Raw genomic sequence first — 10,482 nt, 5'->3', positions numbered from 1 at the left:
CGCACATGTACCTGGTCGTAGCACGGGACCTTTATTGTGGCAGCAAGGGTAGAGAGTAGGGCCTTCTGGCAGAATTGTCGCCTATCAATACACAAGACTATCTGTCAAAAATGAAAAAATTGTCAATATCCTCTCAAGTGCTTATCAAATCTGTGTTCAAACCCACACCTAAAGGGAAACTTTGGGTCGGCTGATCAGATCGGGGGCCTGCCAACTGTTCAGGTTTCAGAGACTAAGTGAGCATAAAATTGCTGAAATTATCTCCGATAGCTCGAATCTATAGTGAAGGTTGGATTTCACACATGAGCAAACTGCAGAGAGAAGTTGGATATCAAAGGCAAAATGCTGCATTTTAACCCTAAAAGTACACTCAATCCATCTTTTACAATGCCGTTTCATATTCAAATAACTAAAGGCTCCCAGACACTCGAATTTTGATTTTTAATTCACAACTCTTCATCTAAAGTCATAAATACGTCAGTCTAAATCCTTCCATTTTAAAAAAATTAGAATGGATTAGAGTTTTTTTTTTTACTTTATTAGGTACGTACTGCATTCATTTTAATAAGAAAATTTCAAAAAGTAATGAACCAAGAAAGAATCTGTAAGGACTAAAACTGATTTATGGCCATTTATATAAAAAAAAATCATCATATACATCAACTGAAGTTAATCTTTTTATATACCTCTGACTTGATTTACTCATATACAAGTAAATATTGACACCATGCAGAGACAACGACAACATCAATATCATCAAGAATGAGTAAATAATAAAGGAAAACGGTTGCTAACTCTCACTCCCTTAATATATATATAAATATAACTACATGTATATGATGACTGTTTCATTCTTTAAAGTAATGATGCATGGTGGGGAAAATATCAACAGAGGAAATTATCAATAAAAACCTATTAACATGTATTCAAGATTCAAACCTGACTGGACCATCAACTGTTAATAATTCCGGCTAATACCGTTAATTAAATTTCCAAATGCTTTCCTTGAGTCACTAGTAACATGCCTATTTTCCTATTTATGGAATCCTTTAACTTCAATTTTTATACAAATCTGATAATTAAAGCAATATCAATATGGAAATGATTCATTATTTGTACAAAAACAACTTTTCAAAACTCTTCAACGTGATCAAACCATATATGTAGAGCGCTATCATTGATTCATCCCTTGGTTCTGACAAAGCGGCCTTATTCCGATGATTTGTTGCTCCTAATTACTTTACATGTACTGTGGTGAATGCATTTATTCATTTAATACGCAGGATATTACAATCTAAATAATTAAAGAAAATTGTTAGAAAATGAAAGACATTTATGTGTCAGTTGTGAACTGTCAAGATGAGATACATAATATACATGTATATATTTACATAATGCTGGCATTAAATCAAATGTTACAAAAGAACATGGTACACATTTATCATGATTCATAAGTTTGCATTTCCTACTTAACATCACAATATCTTCTTCATTTAAGAGTTAGAGTATATCTATTTCAATGATAATTCAATCATTCCTGCACTGCAATGAGTGCAATATGATTGTCGTTAGTGCAAACTCATAAAAAAATTTTTAACTCTCCACCTGCATAGGTTTTAAAGATTTAATCTTACAAATTCTTATTTACCAATACTTGCAGGCATAGAGTGAAATATGCATATAGTTTTTCCATTTAAGGGAAAATGCAACAGACCTAGTAGCTTAATTAAAGGTATCAAACATTAACAAGATTGATGAATCATTTAAATAAACAAAATTGACACCAGACAGATAATATTACAAACGAATATTCAAATCACATGCATTTCTTTTGAATGATCATTTTTAGAATATTTTGAAATAAAAATTCCCTTAAATTTTTTCTCCCCAAAATTCGGTAAATCAGAGTACACAAAAATACAGTGATCAATACAGAAATAAAACAATTCAAAACTGAGGGCACATGCACTTTTTTCTGTCCTTTTTGTTAAAATAGCTAAATTTGATCCTGTTTCAACTGCTAACAAATTGATTTTTTTTGGCTCTTTTGAAACAAATGAAAGAAAATATGCAGAGACCTGGTACAGCAGGATCAGTTTCCTTTGATCTCTCTTCACTCTTATTGCGACTTGATTGACAAGACATTGGCAGAGTTCTGGCCACACAGTTACCAGATGACCTGGGCACTAGTCATGTCACAGAGTGCAAACCATAATTGTCACTGCAATGTAAAGACTATAGTTATCTAGGTAAATTATGTCAATGAGGGATTTTATAGGATGCCATGTTCTGATCCCTGACCTTTGAACAATTTGTCAACCTAACGGGGATTTGACAATTACCTGTTACACATTAAACAGATTTTTGAAATAATATTCTGTGGAGAGTGAAAACAGGAAAAACCTTTAGAAAGAAGAAAAACAACTTCCATCTAGACTGAATAGTGAATTTCAATATAGCTGAATTTCAATAAATGTTAAAAAAAAAAAAATCAACATCTATATATACTCCATTTATTAGTTTTGAAAAACCAGCATTTAATTGAGACACCTGTATTCCTCATTGTAAAACTGATTTGCTGTGACTGAATGTCATGACCATGCAAGCCTTTTATACATTGTAAAGACTCTTACATTTACTTCATACATTTATCATAATAACTTAGTTCAATACGTTAACTAACTACCATTACTATATTGGTATAAACTTAAAGTCATGAACATAAATAACATAACATGTAAAACTAACAAATTAATAATATTGGTATACTAAACATGAGGTAAACACGATCCAAAATACTGCAGAATACTGTGGAATCATTAATTTCGTGGGACCCAATTTTCGCGGATTGCTTAAATTTAACAGGTTCTTGTGGACCTTATTTCGTGCATTCTCTTATACCTATAACAGGAAATATGTTTTTATTACTCTAATTTATTAATTCGTGGAGGATGTTAATTCGTGGATTAGAGGTACCCACGAATTCCACGAAAAATTGAGCCACCATGAAATTTAATGATTCCTTAGTATATTCAAAACATTCTTAGTTATAATATTGTGAAATCTGAAAATTCTAGAATGGTAAAAGTATTTTGATTTTTGAGTTTGTGTTCTTTTTATTCATATTAATTTTGACAGGCTTCTCATACCACCTTGATCAATGATACAAGAGAGATAACCCTTGGCCAGTAAAGAAACTTCTACCACCACAATGTCGCTGGGGGTCAACAGCATAAGAATCCAGATTTTCCCCAAGAGCTACAGATCAGCAGCAAACACCTTGAGTAGCACAACAAATATCAAGCTACCAAACACATAAAGATCGAGAAAAACAATAAGTAAGAATACCAGGCAATATACCATGTTCTATTTAAGGTATTCAATGTATAATGAAGGGCTATTGAACAATTTTGAATAATTTTAAACTAGTTAAATATGTATTGCTAGATAACTATGAAAGTGAAATGAACCAAATTCACATGACAGACAACATATAAGGAGCTGGTCATTTTGGACTTTAATTTTTTTTTAAAGAGTTATCTCCCTTGATGAAAAAAAAGAGAAAATTTTAATTTCGTCAAAATATCTGCGGAAAATGATTCATTTTATTTCGTAATTCGATAAAAAGAAACTTTATGCATCTATTTACCAAGAGAGTGTAACGAATTTCAAGTGACTTTTTACAATATCTTTATAAAACATACGTTGCCCATAGACTTCAATGCAAAATTTAAAGTGTAATTAGTTGGACCATAATCAAAATTTTGAAAATTCCTTTGGTGTAGTATTTTTATTTGATAACACCTTCAAAATGATATAATGAATAAGATTATCGGACCATTCATTTATAAGGTACAAAATGGGGTCGTTATACATCGAATACCTTAAGGAGGCTGATTTGGGTTTTTTTGCGTAAAAACTACAATAGCAAAACTCTTTATATTTTAACCATATGTTAGCTACATCAACTCTAGTCTATCTGCGAAGGTTAAAAAAAATCGAGCGTTTGGTTCTTTTTAGGGGTGATCTCAAAATACAGGTACATTTACTATAGGAATATAAAAGGAAATTTTAATTTTCCACAATTCAAAGCAGATTAAAAGTACTACAATAGCTTTTATCTTAAATTGTAATATGTGATTACTAATACAATTTTCTATACCTTATATGTTAAAAAAAATAAATTCTATCGTCTGGTTTTCGTGGGGGTCATCTCAAAATACGAAAATGCACCACATTTTGCTATATACCATATGGTATTTCGAACATTACAAATGTTGACTGGTATATGGATTCATTCAAAAATTAATAAAAATACCTCCGAGGATAGCATTATTCTGTGTATAGATTTTCAACCGCATACAACTGATATTTTTTCTTTTATCTTACTTCTTATAACCCACTCCTACAAAGCTTTATTTTATCATAACTTCACAAATGCAGAAAGGCAGCGCTCACCTATTGTACAATGGAAAAAATCATTTAAAAAATAAGATTATATTTTCCATAAAAAATCTAAAAAATTTTATCGGTATTTTGTTTAATATGTTTAATTGTATAAACAATATCAAAAAAACTTCATGAAAAGTATATATACACTTTATTTTACTAGAATGCGCAAAAACATGCGCAATGAAAACTAAAGTCAGCCCCATTAAGGTTGTATGGAACACTTCCATATAGTAACATTATGACTTCTGAAATAAACAATAAAATCAAGCATGATTCTATAAACTTTTTTTCCCCCCAAAATTGTTACCGGGTACTTTACAGCATAGCACAATGGGTTAGAGTTTGAATGATCAGAATCCCACTGGGGCTTTTACAATTTTCACCTTTCTACAAATTTTAAAACATAATTTTTTGTCAAATCACTTGAAATGTTGTAAAATTTTACAATTGAAAAAGTATTTTGATTATAATGTACTTTTATCCAAATAATTATCAATAGATGTCCCATACCACCTCAAGAGATGGTTTCTACAACAACAGCTATGATGTCATTAATAAATTTCCCAGTCAGTCTACCTACAAACTGATTAATGCTTCCCTAGGATACTGACACTGAAGAGACATATGTGTGCATGCAAGAAGGGGAAAGACCTGTATATCCCAGGCCTCCAATATCTGTCTTTATTTACAACATAACTTATTGTTTGTTATGTAAGCAGGGCTCATATTATGTTTTGTTTACTTAATTTCTCTAATGGGTAATCATTTTATTGAAATGAAATTAATTTTTACCTGCAAGTTATATGAGGACCCAATTATTAACACTTTCTTTAGTCTTTATCACATGTCATTTTGTAGATCTTCTAACAGCCTGAAACTTGTTTACATAACATATAGTTGAGGGATCTGTATCTTAATTGATACATATATAATTACGGAATACATATATGTATTCAGACTTTGGTTAACCACTAGCAATACTTAATTATTCATGCATTGTAAACATCAAAGTGTAACAGTCGGACAGATTCAAATCAAATACCGGTGCCAGATAGCTCAGTTGAAAGAGCACCTGACTAGAGATTTAGGGGCCCTTGTTCGAATCCCAGTCTGGTCTGTCATTTTTTCCCTATTCCACTACAATTGGTGCCCAACCAAGTTAACCTCTCCCATGGGATAAACCCTGGGGATGATGATCTTCAAGGGCAAAATTCAATTAATGGGGGAGGAAATTGTGACAGTCAGGCCAGTTTGAATACTGGCCCCAGATAGCTTACCAGATAGCGTAATTAAAAAAGCACCTCAATAGAAATTGAGGGGGATTCCATTCACATTCTGGTCTGACATTATTTTTAGCATCCCACTATAAAAGTAATAAAAAATTTTCATTCCTTTTTCAGCTACTTTCTTCAATGGATTAGAGTGGGTGACATTTTTCAAATGGCACACTTCAGAACATTGTTTGTTAATAAGTGGCAGAGGATGGGGAGGGATGACAGATGATACTTATTAATAAATAATGCTGTAAGATAACACGTGAAAGTTACAACACGTTTCCCAGCTCCTATTTATTAACTGGTACTTTTCAATGGTGAACCATAACAAGAGATATTTGTCATATCATACAAGTCCCTTCTACATGTATCACCATTCAATTACTGTTGAAGACCACTTTGCAAAGTTGTTACCAAACTGTATTCAGTGTAAGTATTTGAAAACGCATCAAAAATACATTTATCACTCAGGTATGGTTACTTGTACTTTTGATGTACACATGTAACTTGCAGAGATCTTCATATGATATCAAACAGGTTGGGATCAATCTCCCAAATAGGATATGCATGTATAGTCTGTCCCATAAGTTATACTGTAGAAGCAGAAATATTCGTTGAGGATTTCATTTTGTTATTTTCGTTGGCAGTATAAATCAACGAAATTAAATTCATGACGAATTTTCAATCTGAGTGTTAATGATTACAAAGAGAATATGATATGACGAAATCAAATGCCAATGAAATTTTATTTGGTTTACAAACAACAAAATTTTGACCAATGAAAATATATGCGCCTACAGTATATTCAGTACTTTTGAATACTTTAATAAAAATACAAATACCTGTGAAGTGCAATTGATAGATGATAGGGAAAATATCCAAGATAGTTTTCCCTTTTCTCCATATAGACTGATTTCTTACTGAGATTTATTGCTAGCACTCTCGCTCGAGCGCTAGCAGCTACATTGATCAGTCTGTATTTCTGGAATATGCATGCTCGACTTCACATTTGGGCATTCTGGGAAAACTACCGTAATAATAGACTGTTAGAGGACAATTTAAAAAAAAAAAAGATATGATCCAGACTTCGATGTTTCCTAATTTTAATGTCTAACCTTCACATAAATATACAAAAAAACTTAGGTCTTAGAATCCCAAGATGGTAGAGATCACCTGCATGGTAAACTCTATGTTTCCTTACACTTACACCACCTTTCTTGATAATTCACGCAAGCTCAAACAAAACAAAAAAAACAGAAATTTTCAGAGCATGTCTGAACGACAAGATGTGATTGATACAATGCAGTACCACACTGATATGATTTTTCATTTTCCCTTTTTTGACGGAAAAGCCCAATTGATATAATCCAGAAACGACATTCAAGAGGGAAAATATGATGGTCGAGGCACAAACAAATATAACTTCTCAATTTGGCTTGAGTCAATCATATGGGGAAATGAGATTCATGCAAGAAATTGCTTCAGATGCCAACATAGCAAGATTTAATTTTTTGTTTATATATTCACCTTAAATCATTGCTCAATCACGCCTATTTTAAGTTTGCACCAGCTGTATGGATTTATCTGGAGTCAATATAGTTAACTAAAAAATTCTGAGTAAATGACGATTCTTAAAAGATTCGCACTGAATGTTTCAGATTTTATTACTAATATGGCAACCATGAACTACAAATTTTCAAATACAATGTTAAATGGTAGTGATTTTGTTGCAAAAACAATAAAAATGGTAAAATAGGACTACAAAGGAGCAGTGATGTATATATACATCCCTGAAAAGAGCAACAATTGAGGTATTTCAGACCAATTATATGAAAAATCTTGGCGATCGAGATACAATGCAATATATATTTTTTTTATTTGCTACGAAGCAAATATATTGGACAAATTCTATTGTTAATCCAGGTGGGTCCATATAACATCTATCATTTTAACGAAGAACGCTCTTTCTATAACTCACGATTTTTTTTTTTAAATAAGCTTGTAATGGGGAATGTTGACAGCATTTCTCCATGCGGAAGTCTCTTGGAATACCTCCCACAATTTTTCAACGTTATCACCCTGGTCTGTTGCAATACAAAATCCCAGTTGACATAACAATTTCTGGCCGTGTATTGAAACCTGATAAGCTAAAGGGGAGGTTCAAAGGAGAAATCTTTGAAAATTTTCATACCACTACAGTCCAATAACCTGTTTCAATCAAGCGATCGAGTATCAGTGGATATTAGAATGAAACCTTCTTCTTTTCCAAAATCCCCATCAAACTGGAAGTGAATGTTGAGACATAAACGTCATTCGTACCGATGAAACTAGAAAATTCCGGATTTACATTGTCAGGATTATTCTGTAGGTCTAAAATCTAAAAATCGGCAATATATATGCACATGCAGAGATGTAAAAAAGAATAGAAAATACCAATTCATTTGCCAGTAAGATGACAGGCTCAGACCGAAAACCAAAAATTAATTTTTCTCATAATCTCTCGGCAATTTTATAGTTAAATTATTTTACCCCCCCCCAAAAAAAAATAACGAGTATTTACATCCTTTGAATCTCAGCATAATTTCGACTTGGAACTGACGCCTTCATTACTGAAAAACCTTCACAGGTGAATGGATGTTATACTCTGTCCCGAGTTTTTGCTTCCACCAATTTTCGCTTGATATTTTAATAATAATAATTACCTTAATTTGTGCCTAAACTATGTTCATCCACTAATATGAAAAATGTCCATATTATCTGTTTTGAAAAGCCTCCTCTACAGCTTCAGGTTTCAATACACATCCCATAATAGAAAGTCTACGGGGATTTTGCATTGCATCAGCCTTTAATAATGAAGCCCGGATTATAACGTTGAAAAATTGCGCGAGGCGTCCCGAGTACTTCCGAATGGAGAAAAAATGTAAACATTTCCCATTTCAAATCTCCGTAAGAAATCTGTTTTCATTCCTGTGAACTTTTATGAGTGAAAAAGGTAAATTTGTTAATGGAGACATCTTGGATATTTTCCATTTCATTGATTTCAACTGCAGCTCTTTCACAGGTATGTGTATTTTTATTAAAAATCATCAAAAAGTAATTTGGGACATACTATAGTTATATAAATGCAGTCTGATAAGTAATTTCTGTATATTATCCCTCTTGGGTCCATTTTATAGCAACGTAAAGTACTGTATGTGTCATCAGAAATGAAGTTTTAAAAATTTTACATGACAACATTAGAAATATATTAATTACGTTCACACACACGATAAGATTCAGCAGTATCCTCTTATTCTATTGAGCTTCGGTGTATTTTTTGGGATAATTACTGATTATACTCTACGAATTTTGTCAGTTTTCTTAAATGCAAAAGCCTAAGAGATATGTAGATCTGCCCACAGCTGAGAACTTACGTAACGGGGAGAGGGTTACGAATCAAATGACGTAAACAAGCATGTGCGGAAATGTCAAACTCTATAGAATATTAAACAAAAATGAACTTTAAACAAACGAGACCCTTCATCGGACCACCCTACGAAAGGGTTTTTGAATTCGCGTCTGATCAGATATAAATCCGTGTAAGCAGTGTGGTCCGTGTAGAAGGAAATATTCACGTATTCTTGATTTAACAATTGTCAGAAAACCAATGCTCGGACACGGCCCCTTATATACCACATAAAAGGCTTTTTAATGTACCTTTAATATTGTCGATAAAACAATAAATATTTACATCTACCAAGTATGATTCTTTTTATTTTGTTTACGTAAACTTTAGTTATCTCAGAGATTGCAAGAAAAACAAAATAGGTTTTGTAAACTATTTATTGGCGATAATGGGCACGGCTGATATATACATATATTTTTCAATTTAGAATTCAAATACAATGTTTGTTCAAACTTTAAATCAATCTACAATGTGAACAAATGTGACCTTGACCCTGGGAGGTGCAGCAGTCAAGGCCAAAGTTTCAAACAACAACAACAACTGTAAGTTAAACAAATGACAGCAATGTGACTTTGTTCCTGTGAGGTGCAAGACTCAAGGTCAAAGTTCAACTCATATACAATTTCAGCATATATGACCTTGACCCAGGGAGGTACAGCGGTCAAGGCCAAAGTTTTCAACAAGAACAACTGGGCATTTAACATGTTTAACATGTTTAAGAGAAGAACCGCTCGATATGCTTCAGGTTTTCAGCCGTGCCAGGTGGTATGATTAATGGTGGATAGTCTGCAATAAAGAATTAGAATCAGCACTATCGTGTTTCAATGAATAATCACATAGTCATAAGTAAAACACAGAGGGTGGGTTTGGTATATGAAAAACTAATGTTTTGCATAAAAATTTCTGAACACATAATGCACAAACCTACTTCTTGCAGTGGATATCTGGAAAAAGGGCGATTGGAATGCGTGCACATGATTTATAAACACGAAAGGGAAGTAATTAGTTACGGAAGGGGAGGTAAGCAATTTGTTAATAAGGAAAATAAAAATCTAAAGTTGCATTCCTTCGATAACAGCATCGTATTCCTATAAACATACGGCATAGATGCATAATTAATTCGTTGATCTATTGAAACAGCAAGACTGAAATTTACACGCCCTGTTTATCGATTGGTCGAAACTTACAGCGACCTAGGCAAAATCACGGACTGCACGAAATAATCATGATGATGTCGGACTCAAATTCCCATAAGAGACGATTTGGCTGTTACTTAATTCGTTTGGACAAAAGAAAGATGTAAATATAAAA

Source organism: Magallana gigas, chromosome 8, assembly GCF_963853765.1.
Source record: "Magallana gigas chromosome 8, xbMagGiga1.1, whole genome shotgun sequence".
NCBI classification, from domain to species: domain Eukaryota; kingdom Metazoa; phylum Mollusca; class Bivalvia; order Ostreida; family Ostreidae; genus Magallana; species Magallana gigas.
This window is presented reverse-complemented; position numbering follows the sequence as displayed.